A 13,480-nucleotide genomic window follows, 5' to 3' on the forward strand; every position below is an offset into this window, starting at 1 on the left:
GAACTCAGAGAGAGTGCAAGAGGGGGACAGCATGGACTTCAGGGAACTGTCAGCAATCCAGTACAGCTGAATACTAGGCAGTAAGGGAGACACAAGCCGAATTCATAAGCCAAAAACACAACAAGCACACAAAAAGGAATTTATTAGCTCTGGAAACCAGAAAGAAGGACACTTAGCCTGTTTTCTGTGTGTGTGTGTGTGTGTGTGTGTGACTGTCTGGCTGCTGTCTTGCTGTCTCGCTTCTGCTTTCCTCTGTATTTGGCTTCCTTCCTTTCCTGCAGGGAGGAACAAGAGTTCTTCGTGTGGCAGTGTGGCAGGGGTTGCTCGCAGACAGCTCCAGGCTCACATTACTCCACCACCCCAGAGACTGGCCTCAGAAAAAAAGAGACTTCGTCTCCCCTCTGGGGTTATACTAATCCCTGGAAAGGACTTGATGGTTCCCACCTGCATTGTGTGCCTGTAAAGATCACACTAGCCTTGAATGCTAGGATAAGGCATTTGAATTTGCTCCTGCAATTGGTGGCACATGTTGGGAAGATTTTAAGAAGATGAGATATGGGATCAGGTCTTTGTTCGAGAAAAATCAAGTAGGTCTTTTGTTTCATCCATTCAGAAATACTTTTTGAATGATGATTTTGTATCCAGGACTATGTTTGGATTTGGAAGTATAAAGACAGACGATGCATCCCACTTTTTAAATCCACTGAACGCACAGACTATTTCAAACCTCATGTATATCCCCTTCTCTCCCAATCCCGCGGGGACCTCACCCGTTGAGGCAAGTACATGTGTGCAATCTCTGCCTAACCTAGCAGCTGGAAAAGCACTTCTCTGCTTACTCCTTGAGCTCCTGGGTCACCGAGACATCACTGAACCCCTCACAGCTCTTTGATCCCCACTGGCTGACTTACCCCTTTGCTTTCCACCGTATACTCCAACTTACAGGGCAGTCAAGTATAGGCAGGCCTTGGTTAGTGTTTGAATTTGGGCTCTGGCCCCTAAGAGCCTTGTAGTCATAGGCAAGTTACAGTCCCCTACACTCAACCTTTCCCTTCAGCTCAGTTCCTTCATCTGGAAAATAGAGATAGTAATGGGAACTACTCTCTTGAGTTGTTGGAAGCTCTAGAAAAGGTATTCTCATACTGAGTAAGCACCCATAATTGCTCACTATCTTCAGCTTGCCCTGATGTTTCTCAGAAGGAGCTGGGGGTCTCACCTTGCTAGGCGATGTCTTCTGATCTGCCTGGTTTCTCTGCCTGACCTCAAACCCAGGGCTCGGGCTCACCCTGTACACACCTGGTACAAAGATACCTGTTGGAAGTGGGTAAGAGTCCCTTACGTAGTCTGGCTACCCTCGCCCTCCACTCCTCCCCATAATCCAACAACTAGTGTTATCATCTGGCCCTGTAGGGGCTCCAGGATTCAGCTCTGGCACTGGGGCTGGCTTCCTCCTGATTGACAGGAGCACGTGCTACAAGGACTATGAAATAGTCTGATTATTCCCCTGCCTACGCCTGCCCAGCACCCTGAGTTCCAAAAAGTACCCAGAGTACCCTGTTATCTGATCTGTTTGTAGAGGAGATTGCCTGCCCCACCCCTCCTACCAGACTTGCTCCTTTTTTTTCCCCCTGGACCTTCTCTACGTGAATGGTCCTGCCACCCAGCCAGCAGCCAAGGGGTCATTTATCTCTTCCTTCACTTGTTCATTCAATAAGTATTGACTGAATGCCTCCTTAGAAGTAACAACAACAACAACAATTTTGAAAAGATAAAAGTAAGTGTGAGGAAGTTCAGCAAAGTCTAGATATTTCCATGATGGTTATTTCTATTCTTCTAAATGTCACCATATTTAACCACTATCTTGGGGCATTCCGCTCTGCTGCTTGTGTTGGTGTTTGAGACACAGCGGGGCACTGACTCCTCTCTTACCTTCTGTGGGACTGCTGCTCACACCTCCCGGCTGACCTCCTGGCCTCCATCTTCCCCCTCCAGGTCTCTCTCCACACCAAGAAGGAGAACTTTCTAAAGAGTCTGTCACACTCTGTCAGTATTTTGCTTGGGATCCCGCCTCAGATGAAGCATTCATTTGCAAGTAGTTTCTGTGGAAGGTGATCCCAGGACATACCCGACAGGGAAGTGGGGAAATGAGAAAGAGAAGGGAAGGCAGGCTATACAGGGGCATCCAGTCACCCCTGCAGATGACCAGATCATGCTCTCCTCTTTGGAACTCTGGGAGCCAGTGTGGAATGAATGGGCACCCCAGAATATCCCACCGAAGGGACAAGGGAGCTGTGGTAGTTACACACCATCAGTCACTGAAAGGCAGGGGTGCGTTGGAGGCCAGGACTTGTGACTGGCCAGGCCGGGGCCCAGAGGGCTCAGGCTGCCAGAAAAAGTGCTGATGGAGACTCTCAGGGTCACCAGCTGGGCCTGTAGGGGCCGGGGAGCCCCAAACCTGCGAAATCAGGCCCCGTCTCATGGGAAGCCACACAGGGCTTGTTTCAAGAACCATGCCCACAGGCAGAAACCTCGAGGACTTTTTGGGAGATATAAACCTGGTATGAGTGGGTGTCTGACAAACACGGCAAAGGCAGGGTCTGCCTGCGAATCTGTCCGGAGGCTCATTTCCACAGGACTGTGCCGCCAGGGGCTGGAGGCAAATGTGCCCCGAGTCCCGGGAGCGGTGAGAAAGCGCACGGTGACCCGCACAACTGCTCGCAGCGCTCCGAAGGCCCATCCAGCCCTTTCAATATAAGCTTTCATATTTATAAATACTGACAAATAACAAGCATCTGTTAGTCATCCAAGGAGATTAAGTGGCCTCAAAATGGAACCAGGAGACCAATCAGAGCCAATTAAGAAGAATTATTACAGAAAGCAGGAGGTTGGGGCACCTGGGGGGCTCAGTCGGTTAGGCATCTGCCTCCGGCTGGGGTCAAGATCCCAGGGTTCTGGGATGAAGCCCCACGTTGGGAATCCTTGCTCAGCAGGGAGCTATCCTCTCTCTTTCCATCTGCCTCTCCTCCAGCTCATGCTCTCTCTCAAATTAAATAAAATCTTAAGGAGAAAAAAAAAAAAAAAAAAAAAAACAGGCAAGCAGGAGGTAGCTTTTAAAACAATTCAAATTTGGGCAGCTGGGTGGCTCAGCGGTTTAGCGCCACCTTCGGCCCAGGGTGTGATCCTGGAGACCAGGGATTGAGTCCCACGTCGGGCTCCCTGAATGGAGCCTGCTTCTCCCTCTGCCTGTCTCTCTCTCTCTCATAAATAAAATATTTAAAAATAAAACAATTCGATTTGTATTTCAGTGAAAAGGCAGAAGAAACATGAACTAGAATGCTGGGAGAACAAGAAACACTCCTTAAAAATAAAATAATTGTATCCATCCCCAAATAAAATAAAACTGCAGCATATATACCACTAAAAACTGACTCTGAGTTAGCAGATAAACTCATAAGAATTAATATGATCCCCTCAGAATACAGACAAAAAGATGAATTCATTAGGTGAAAAAATAAGAGTGAGGAAGATAGATATAATGTTCCGGTATTTATGTAATAGGAGTCTTAGAATCAAAGAAGAATGAATAAAAGTTCTCTCTCTTTTTTTTTTTTTAAGTAATCTCTATACCCAACTGTGAGGCTCGAACTCATGACCCCTAGATCAAGAGTCACATACTCTTCCAACTGAGTCAGTCAGGTGCCCCAGAAGTGAAATATTAACAGAATAACGAGAGAAAATTTCCTGAGCTGAAAGAATTTTATCTATGGATTGAAGTGGTTCACTGAATCACAGGATTTTAATGGAAAAAGTCTACAAACCACTGACACAGAAGCCATTTTAAAAATGAAAAGATTCTATATAAAAGTTACTGGTATGAATCTTAAGACATAGATATAATGGATAATGTGCTATGAAAATGTTATGAGCAGAACTGATGCAAAAGTAAATAGGAAGCCTGAATATTCTGACCACAAGTGAAATTTAAAAGATTATAAAAAATCAAATAAGATGGATTTAGGTACTGAAAATTGCTCAAAGAAGACAAAATAAGGTAATGGAATATGGTTGGAGGAAGAGACGCTGAGATCCCCTTCTGAAAAGACAGCATTTGAGTTGGGATATTTATAACTGGTATATTAAGAGGTCTTAAGGTATGAATATGAAATTCTTTGATTTCTTACCAATATTGTCCTCAACTATGCTGTATTTATAGCACAGTCCTTTACAGGATAGGCCCTTATACACCTGTGGGGAACTCTATAAGTAAAGGTCCATCTAGAAGACAAAAAGCACTTTATAAGTATTTGAAACAGAGGAAATTTGCTACAATTAGTCACCCAAGTGATAGAAAAGCCTAGAAACTGAACAGGGTGCAGTAAGACTATCCAGCTATTATCAAGAGAGGCATAATGGAGGAGAATGTGTTACTAAAGCCCAGAGGCCAGGAGCCAATAGTGAAAGTTGGGCCCTGCTAGGCCTGGACTCATAAAGGAAGAAGACCCCATAGCCAGAAATTGCAGGGAAGAAGCCGGAATTTGTTCCTTCCTCCTGCTTTCCAATCCCTCACCTACCAAAGGTAGCCAGAAGTCAGCTGGCCCAGCAGCGTGGGCAGCACAGCCTGCCAGGATCAAGTTCCCAACAGTGAGGTTTGAGAAAGGGTGAGATATGTACCTTAAGGGCAAATGCGCCCAGGACAGACCCAGGAAGATTTCATGACCTCCTGGGTGATTACAAGTCCAGTCTACCTTTTGACTTCAATCTCAAGTGATTTAAATCTCCTCTGCCTCTCCTGACCTCGGATCCTGACTGCCGGGAATGAAGATGGGGACAGAGTGTGATCAGGTTCTGAGATATCCCTCCCCTTCCTCCTGCAGGTGCCCTGCTCTCCCAGTGTATACGGGAAGGGCAGAGGAAGAGGAAACTGGGCAAGAGGGTCTTTACTCACCTGGCCACTGCTGCTGTTCTTTCTAAGTTGGCTATTGCTGCTTTCCTGGCTAACAGTGGCCACTGAAACCCTCTCTGTGGCAGCCATTTGAATGCTGGTGAGTCCCCTGGAGGACCCAAGCCCAACTACCTTTCTTAGTGGCCCTTTCGCCTAGCTACAAATTCTTCCCTTCTTGCCAGTCAGCAGTAGGAGTACAAGTAGCTCCTCTTCTGTCCCTACTCCCAGCTGGAAACAATGCCAGGCTTCCTCTACCTCACTCACCTAAGTCTAGGGGCAAATTAGAAGATGATAATCAGGTGGGGAACAGCACGTCTCTCAGGGACCCCCCTGTCTATGGCTGATTTCTTGGCGCCTCCCCAGTATTTGGCTTAGGGGAAGGGTCACCTCTCATCACAAACACTGCTCTCCCCACGAAGAGAAGATTCTGGCTCTAGCCCACCTTTTTTTTCTCTGCTCCAGTCATCTCATGAAGATTAGTAAGGAGGGATGGAAGACAGCTGATAGGGACGTTCCAACTTGACCTTTCGGTAAGCCCCAGCAGGGGAAACTGGTGCGATAGGGGGCAGCTCTCTTGAGATGAGACGATGCTTAGAACCTCTTTGTCCTTTGTCCATCTCTGGACTTTCGCTGGAATTCCTGGACAATAAAAAACATCCCACCGAGTAACCTGTTACCTTTGAACAACGGACAGGGGATGGGCTTGCAAAGATCTGGGGAAGAGTGTCCCAAGAAGGAGGAACAGCAAACATAAAGGCTTTGAGATGCAGGCTCATTCGGTATGTCTCAGAGGCAGAAAGAAGCTGGCAGGAGCTGAAGCAAGAGGCAGTGAGGGAGGAGACTGGAGCCAGCCGAGGGAGGATGGGTAGGCAGCTGCAGATCACCTAGGCTCCTGCAGACTCAGGTAAGGCATTTGGATTTTACGTCTGGTTGTTCTGAGGAGCTCCTGGAGGGTTTTAAGCAGGATAGGGACATGAACTGGCTTTATTTATTTTTTGGAGGCAGCAAATTATACAATTGAATGTATCATTAGGATATTTTCCACTGTCAGAGAACACAAAGCCAGCATTGACTCTGCATATACACAAAGAGAGTCTCACAGACACATACTTGCCTCCTGCTGCTAGTGTTCATTTTATTATTGACATAGAGACAACTATCTAGATGTTGGCTCGCAACAGATCTGTTAGGTTTGACAGTACATGAACTGATTTTTTTGTTTTGGAAAGACCACTGTGACTTCTGTGTGCTGAATGGACTGGGAGCCAAAGCTGGAGGCAAATGGCCCGGTTCAAAGACTGTCACAGTGATTTAGCCGAGAAGTGATGATGTCTCGGGCCATGGCTAAGCTGAGGACACAGTGAGAAGTGGGCAGATTTGGGTTGGATATAGGAGGAGCCTACTGAAATGGCTCTGTTGTCAGAGAATGAATCTTGGGATTTGGGCCTTGGCCAGTTGCCTGTGTGGTGTCCCTTCTTCCTGGTATGGGAATGACTCTACAAGTCATAAGTCATTGTTGGTTGGTTGTTTTGTTTTCTTCATTATTGTATCCCCGGAATCTAAAAGAGATCTGCCAGTTAGTAGGTGCTCAATAAATATGTGTTGAATAATTGAAAAAGCAATCATTGGATTAGGTTAAAACTGAGAAGCCTATGGGACATACTCATCCTCTTGCCATCTGTGACTAAATGAATGCCTGAAACCACTGCATCTTTGTTTGCAAAATTCCACGTTTTAAAAAATGGAATGGGGAAGCAATTCTAGTTGTCATCGGCCAACTACCTATATCTCATCCGTTTGGACAGGTACAGCAAAGACTCACTTCTCTGGCAGAGGAGCACACTTCTTTGCCCTCCTCCTGGTCCTGCCTCTTGGAGGACTCAGGGGAATTCAACTGAACAAACTAGACCCCGTGGTGGAGAGATTTCATCTCTTCACCAACAGGCCTAGAGGAGTGTCCATTGCCTGAGGACTCAGCTTCCTGGCCTGAGCTGGCTTGATGGTCCAAGAGATGAGGAAGGTCTATACAAGCCCTGGGCTGTGCTGCTTCAAGATGAGATGCTTCCTCTTCACCCCAGTACTCTCCTTCCCAACCACAGATTTCTACTTCTGCAATTCTTCAAGAAAAAATGTGCTCCAACCCTCTTTACCCATGGCATGTTGCTTCAAGGAGAAAGAGCCTCTCTTTTATCTGTCTGCTGATCCCTCCCACTTTCAAACAGCCCAACTTTTTTTTTTTAAGATTTTATTTATTTATTCATGAGAGACAGAGAGAGAGGCAGAGACATAAGCAGACGGAGGAGAGGCAGGCTCCATGCAGGGAGCCCGATGTGGGACTCGATCCTGGGACTCCAGGATCACGCTCTGGGCCAAAGGTAGGCACCAAACCGCTGAGCCACCCAGGTGCCCCAAAACAGCCCAACTTTGATGGAAGCATCTTTTTTGGTAGTGCATAGACAACCCATTCCAACATCCTGACATCTGTTGACCTAGACTTCTTGTGACGGTCTAACTGGCTGCCTACAGCACATAGCCTGGAATGCCAGCTTCTCCCTCCAGGAAAGAGGAATCCTTGTGGCTCTGCACCACCTTGTCTGAGGCAATTCCACATTTTAGGGTCCCTGCAGTTCCATTTGCAGGGATCAATGGCTATATGATTCAGGCTTCCTTGGTTGGGCAACAGAAATCCAGTTAATTCTAGCTTACCTAGAAAAGGAGAGTTACTGGTCCTTGTACAAAGGCGGGGGGCAGGTTGGCAATGGGATCGCTGTGTCCAGGCACCCGAATTATATTGTCAAGTTTTTTGCCCTCTCCTCCCAGGCCTTTCCCTGCATCACTCATCTCCACTTTTCTCCTAGCTCAGGCCTCATTTTCTCTTGCTCAGGATGGCTTCATCCTGGCAAGGACAGGGCATGGGAAGCACGGCCACCAGCAGCTCCTGACATGGCTCTGTTGTCATGCTCCTGACATGGCTCTGTTGTCAGCTGTGCCAAGGCAGTGAGAAGGCTGCTCTCTCCTCTCCAGGGTGAACCTGATGTAACTCCCAGCTGCTGCAAGGGCCAACCTCCACCCTCCTTCAGTCTCCAGCCTGCGGGTTGGGGCTCTGTGATTGGCCAGCCGTAGGTTGTGTCATCACCTGGGGGGGGTGGGTGCAGCCCCACCAGGATCCACCAGATTTTTAAGGCCAGGAGGCGAGCCTGCTGTTTCTGTTGAGAAAGCCAGGGCAAGGAGCTGGGCAGGCCAACGCAACCGATCCGTCTTACAGGAAACCGGGTTGAACGCAGTCCAGGAACCGAATTGGGAGCGCGCGCTCAGGCTGGTTTTGTTTTCTTGTCTAACTTAAACAAGCAATGCACGATGTGGCAGGAATTGTCAGGAGGCGGCTCCCTCCGCCCGGATGCACAGGACCGAGGGGCGAGCCGGGGCCCGGAGGCCCTGCAGCCCCAGGCCCCACTTCAGGTGGTGACTCAGTGCGGTGACCCCGCCGTCCTCGGCCGCGCGCTGTCCGGCTCCCCAAAGCCAAATAAATAGGAAGTGGGGCAGACTGGATTCTTTTTAGCGGCAGTACCCTTGGGTTTGTTTTCGTGGGCATGAGTCCACTGGAAAGCAATTATTGTCTCTTGCCTTCTTGCTGCATCAGAGAAATGGAGCAATTTTAAAGGGAGATTTCAAAGAAACAGTTTTGTGACTTAGAAAACGGAATCACAGAGTGACTGCCAAGTTGGCTGTGCTGAGATGTCAGGACTGGTGCTTAAAAAAAAAAAAAAAAGACTGTATATTTAAAGTGTACAACATTTTGACATACATATACATGGTGAAAAGATTACTAGTTAAGCTAATTACCATATCCATCTCTCCCCGTACTTACCGTGTGTGTGTGTGTGTGTGTGTGGTGAGAGCACCTGAGATCTGCTCCCTTAGCAAATTTCCAGTATACAGTATTATTGACGACAGTCACTGTGCTGTCCATTAGACCTCTAGAACTTCTTCACATGGCATAATTGCAACTTTGTGCTCTTTATTCAACATCTCCCCATTTCCTCCACCTCCCCACCTCTGGTAACCAGCCTTTTACTCTCTGCTTCTATAAATTCAACTTTTTTTTTAGATTCCACACAAGACTGAGATCATGCAGGATTTTTCTTTCTGTGTCTGGCTTATTCCACTTAACAATAATGTCCTCTGAGTTCACCCATGTTGTCATAAATGGCAGGATCTTCTTTTTTTAAGGCTGGATAATATTCCACTGTGTGGAATATTTCCATATCTTGTGTGTGTAGTTTCCATATCTTGGCTATTGTGAATAATGCAGCAATGAACATGAGAGTACAAACAGATCTTCAAGGTCCTGATTTCATTTCCTTTGGGTATGTATCCAGAAGATGGATTGCTGAATCCTATAGTAGCTTTAGTTTTAATTTTGCAAGGAACCCTCATACTATTTTACATAATGATGGTACCAATTTACATTCCCACCAATAGTGTTCAAGAGTTCTCTTTTCCCCACATCCTCTCCAATACCGGTTATCTTTTGTCATTTTTAAAAAAGATTTTATTTATTCATGAGAGACACATGCAGAGAGAGGCAGAGACATAGGCAGAGGGAGAAGCAGGCTCCATGCAGGGAGCCCAGTGTGGGACTCGATCCCAAGACTCCGAGATCACAAGCTGAGCCAGAGGTAGACGCTCAACCACTGAGCCACCCAGGCATCCCTGTCATTTTGATAATAGCCATCCTAATAGGTGTGAGGTGATATTGTAGTTTTGATATGCATTTCTCCAATGATGAGTGATATCAAGCATCTTTTCATGTGCCTCTTGGCCATGTGGATATCTTCTTTGGGAAAATGTCTATTCTGGTCCTTTACCCATTTTTAAAAGCAGGGTTCTCTTTTGTTTGTTTGTTGCTGTTGAGCTGTATGAGTTCTTTATATATTTTAGATGTTAACCCCTTATCAGATACATGGTTTGCAAATACCTCCTCCTATTCTGTAGGTTGCCCCTTCGTTGTGTTGACTATTTCCTTTGCTGAGCAGAAGCTTTTTAGTTTAATGTAGTTCCACCTGTTTATTTTTGCATTTTGTTACCTGAGCTTCTAGTTTCCAATCCCAAAAAATCACTGCCCAGACCAGTGTGTCAAGACTTGTTCTGATCATATAGTTTCTAGGAAAATCAGCTTGCTAGAATCAGAAGGGATCTTACAGATCACAGCCAACCCTGTCACACTGCAGAAAAGGCAACTGAGCCACAGAGAGGGGAAGAGAGTGATTCAAAGGACAGTAGTGGGACACCTGGGTGGCTCAGCGGTTGAGCGTCTGCCTTTGACTCAGGGCATGATCGCAGTTCAGGGATCAAGTCCCATACTGGGCTCCCTGTGAAGAGCCTGCTTCTCCCTCTGCCTATGTCTCTGCCTCTCTCTGTGTCTCTCATGAATAAATAAATCTTAAAAAAAATAAAGGACAGTAGTGAGTTTAAGGCAAAGTGAAGTCTCACCCCCAGATCTTCTGCGCTGTTGCACCGGAGTCTTGCCACTAAGTCACTTGCTTCATAAAGTAAATAATGGAGCGTCTGCTACAGCTTTGCTTCTAAATGTCCTTGAAAACAGTTGATGGGAAATTTCAACCTGCTGCTGCAAGGGAAATTGCTAAATGAATTCGATTCTTGCATGCCAAAAATATCTCTGCAAAGATGTGCCTCTATCATCGTTTAAACACAGGACACTTGGATTCAGCCATCAAGGACATGCCCTGGCCTCCCGGGGGCCTTCTCGATCTCTGAATTCCCATGGGCTGGAGCTGGTCTCCCTGAATTGACTGCTTGACAGTGGTTTTGTCATTTCTGATACCTCCTGGGTTTCCCTCTCCTGACAGTTGGGCTGTGCTGCCCAGACTGGCCCCTGTCGACCTGCCCCCCCCCCCCCTTTCACAGCCAGGCGGTGTGAGTCACTTGCTCCTCCAGACCCACCTGGCTCTGTGCCCTGCAACCTGCTCTTTCTGGAATACAGCAGTGAGTTTCCTTGTGCTTTGGCTCCCAGGTGGGTTAGGCCGACTGGCTAGAGTTGGAAGGGAGGGAGGAGTGCGAGGTTGAGGTACTTATTTGCCAGGTTCCCTGTCTTCAGGCTCTCCAAGGTCCTGCTGCATTCCTCCAGTGAAAAGCGCATCTCCCATCAAGCGGCATCCTTCGCAGGCCTCCCTGCCCAGAGTCCAGATGCTTCTCCTCTCTGTGCCCATTTGGGTCTGGGTTGGTAACAGCACCCACTGTTACTGGTCCTCGGGGAGCTCTGCAGGCTTCTGCGTTCTCCCTTGTGGTTTCTCCATCCCCTGCCATCCCTTTGAAAACAGCCCTACTTTAAACTCTCCTCAAATTACCCTGTTTGTGTATGTCACCTGATCGGGTGGGACTCTAACTCCAACCTGAGACTTGGGTCTCCCCTAATCTCTGGGACATACTCTATCCCAAGAGAGACAACATTCGGAGTCAATTTGCCTGGAGTGTCCTTGAACCTAGACTCCTAAGTCTTACTAATGAACTCTCACTTTATTCCTGAGAACAAACCTCCAAGCCTTGGGGTGGGACTCCTCACATGGAGATGGCAAAGGTCAGGACCTTGAGCAGGGAACCTGCAGAGCTGTACTGCTGCTGGTCGGTGCTAGGTGTCTCCTAGGGCAGAGGGGCAATAATGGGGCCTGGTAATCCTGAATGAGAGCTTACCCTGGCAGCATGAGAAGCCAGAGTGTTCCTGCACTTCCTTAGGCTGCTAAGAGCTGGGAGGAGGGATCTGTGTTCATGTTTCGGCCTGAGCACTGGGGAGCAGCACCCTCCAGGGCCTGGTGCGGCGATGGCAGTGGGGGTCCACTGGCTGGACTGAAAGAGCCCCTAGGGAAGGGGAGGCACAGGGCTCTCCTCTCAGCACTAACCCCCCATTGGCCCACAAGTTCAAAATCCTAGTCCCCCTGGACCAGTCCTCTCAGGGGTCTCTGAAGCTCCAAGTCCCTGTTCCGGCAATTACGAGCTATTCAGTAGTAGCCCGTGCCGCCTTTATTTCTGTCCCTCATTGTGCTAGACACAAAATATGTTAGATTGAGAATAATTTACAGTCACTTACAACCTGCTTCGCTCAGACTGCCACTTGAGCATAAAACTGTGTGGGATAACAGTTTCACAGAAGAAAGAAGCAGTTGCAAAGATGCCCAGAGTGATAATATTATCTCACACGTTTTACAGTTTGTCAGACATTTTATCATGCAGTACATATCAACTGAGTCTCACAATAAACCTATTATATACACATGTGTGTGTATCATCTATCTATCTATCTATCTATCTATCTATCTATCTATCTATCTATCTAGATGTATCAGAAGAGCCTCAGGCTTCAAGAAATAAAATTACTTACCCAAGGTCATAGAAGTAGCCAGAATGAAGTCCTTCTTTATATTTCTTATGATCTCATTGTGTAATATATTAGTTGTGATGATGTCTGGCTTCCATTTGAGTCTGTGAGCTCACTAAGCATAGGCCCTGGCACTTATTATATTTTTTTGTCATATATGCCAGTAGGTGTGTGTGTGTGTGTGTGTGTGTAGGTATGTGTGCATACATTGCATCTTTAATGTTTAAGGAATAATAAAACAACCAGCCATGTATCTGCCACTTAGATTAGGAAATAAAATGTTTTATCATCCCTGTTGAAGGCCCTCTGTATCCTTTCCTTGTATCTCTCTCTCTCTCTCAATCTACTCTTTCAAACTATTATTCTGATTTTTTTAACATATTAATGTATCCTTAAAAATATATTATTTACTTGTGTATGTCATCTAATGTTCTATAAATGGGTACAAGGCCCATTTATCCTCACTCCCCCACATACCCTCCACATCATACACAGACACATCCTGTGCACAATAGGTGCTTGGGCTAGCCTGGCCTTAGCATGACCAAAAAGCATCTGTCTGGTCACTATAACCCAGTCACCAAGAGGTTGAAGAAGTCTGGTCAGAGGTTGGAGTTGGGTTTTGGGTAACCAAAATCATGGAACAAAACATCTTAGTGCCCCTATATTGTCTCCAGAGAAGTCCTTTGTAGCCACAAATCTGATCTATTCCAGGGGGATGTCCTATAGATTGCTTACTGCCTGAAGCTGAAGTCCCACTTTGGAACTCAAGACTCCCTGCTCTCAAGGCCTGCTTTCTGTGTCATAAGTGGCAAGCACCACTCCTCTACACTTCATGACCTTGTACTCTCCATTAACTCAACTTCCACTTCCTAACACACTTCCCTGTTACATTCCTGGAAAATTTATGACACATTTTAACCACCATTTAAACAATGCAAGCCCTTTATGCAAACCTTAAGAGTAGTATTTTTCAAACTGTGGGCTGTGACCCACTAGTGAGTTGTGAAATAAATCTAGTGCGTTTAGACCAGGGTTTTTTAAAACTGAGATAGAATTGAGTGTTACCTGATCAAGGAGCCAGGACTACAAACTATCAGCCTGGAGCTGCAAGCAAAGGGTGCTCCCAGGAGCAAGCAAAGGGT

General features: G+C 46.8%; 1 long non-coding RNA gene across 1 annotated transcript; it reads right to left on the minus strand.

Moving 5' to 3' along the window:
• Positions 1 to 7,170: 7,170 nt before the first annotated feature.
• LOC140641749 (uncharacterized) lies at positions 7,171 to 12,723 on the minus strand. The gene is made up of 3 exons (XR_012038347.1): positions 10,907 to 12,723; positions 10,436 to 10,571; positions 7,171 to 8,692 (listed from the first exon to the last, which is right to left on the minus strand). It is a non-coding gene; the product is annotated as an uncharacterized lncRNA (long non-coding RNA).
• Positions 12,724 to 13,480: the final 757 nt, after the last annotated feature.

The sequence above is a fragment of the Canis lupus genome, chromosome 10 (genome assembly GCF_048164855.1).
Source record: "Canis lupus baileyi chromosome 10, mCanLup2.hap1, whole genome shotgun sequence".
In the NCBI taxonomy this organism is placed as follows: Eukaryota; Metazoa; Chordata; class Mammalia; order Carnivora; family Canidae; genus Canis; species Canis lupus.